This window comes from Galeopterus variegatus, unplaced genomic scaffold (assembly GCF_000696425.1).
Source record: "Galeopterus variegatus unplaced genomic scaffold, G_variegatus-3.0.2 Scaffold4489, whole genome shotgun sequence".
Taxonomy (NCBI): Eukaryota; Metazoa; Chordata; class Mammalia; order Dermoptera; family Cynocephalidae; genus Galeopterus; species Galeopterus variegatus.
Genome location: NW_007730600.1, coordinates 32,215 through 33,643, shown reverse-complemented (window position 1 = coordinate 33,643; position 1,429 = coordinate 32,215).

Genomic DNA, 1,429 nt, shown 5'->3' with positions numbered 1-1,429 from the left:
TTTTATTTATTTATTTTATTTATTTATTTTTTTTAAAAGATGACCGGTAAGAGGATCTTAACTCTTGACTTGGTGTTGTCAGCACCATGCTCTCCCAAGTGAGCTAACCGGCCATCCCTATATAGGGATCTGAACCCATGGCCTTGGTGTTATCAGCAACACACTCTCCCAAGTGAGCCACGGGCCGACCCTTGAAAGGTTTTCCAAGTGACCAGAGGAAAGCATGCATTCCTTCACTCCTTCATTGCATCATTTCCCAACTACCTATTGAGCCCCTGTGGTGTACCAGTCTCCCTGAAAAGTGCCAGGTCTTAAATGGTGAATCAGATACACGATCCCTGCCCTATAGGAGCTTGCAGCTGTGAAAACTGTGCCTGACAAACGGTCCTCTCAGTTTCACCACTTGGTGAGAGATTCATTTTGAAAGATATAGAACTTAATGTATCAAAGGCAACATAAAAAGAGCCCTTCTTGCTTACCTATGCCCATGTCAAAGTCAAATAAAAATATAGAGATGAATCTCTAAATGAAACCTTTTAATTGGGAAAACAAAATTGCATTTGGAGCATACACACAGACTGGGTTGGTCTTCAGTATGTCCAATGAACAAAGAGAAGGTTGGGGATTTTATTAGAAAGAGAGATGTTATGCAAGACAGTTTGGATCCCCATACCAGCCAGCCGCTAAAAAAAAAAAAAGAGAGAGAGAGAAATGTTATATGTATTGTTTTGAAAGAAAACTCACTGGCATTAGCAAAGGTTTTGGAAGTTGGCAAGCTCTGATTGGTGAGTGATGGTGATAGGTAAAACTAGTCTTAGCATCATGGTAGTTTGTTTCAGCAGCTACTAGGTAAAATTGGTCTGTATTAGTCCGTTTTGTGTTGCTATAACAGAAATACCTGAGACTGGATAATGTATGAGAACAGGGGTTTATTTGGCTTATGATTCTGGGGCAGCTGCATCTGGCACAGGCCTCAGGCTTCTTCTACTCATGGCAGAAAGTGGCAGGCAGTCGGCAGGTACAAGCAGATCACATGGCTAGAGGAAGCGAGAGAGAGAGGAAGCAAGAGAGAGAGGTGGTGCCAGGGTCCTGTAAACAACTAGCTCTCGCAGGAACTAATAGAGCGAGAACTCACTCATTAATCCCCCCACCTAGGGAGAGCATTAATCCATTCATGAGGGACCTGCCCCTATGACTCAAACAGCTTCCAGCACTGCCACATTGGGAATCAAATTTCCACATGAGTTTTGGAGGAGACAACACATCCAACCATCACGGTCTTAACGTTATATCAGGTCATTTTGGCAGCTGTCTTGTGATATGATCCCTGTGCAGGCGTGTTGTGCCCCAACTATGATTTTTTCCCCTTCATCTCTCAACTCTAATTTCATTGGGTATGACAAGATAATTCCATTTCTGGTATAATCGA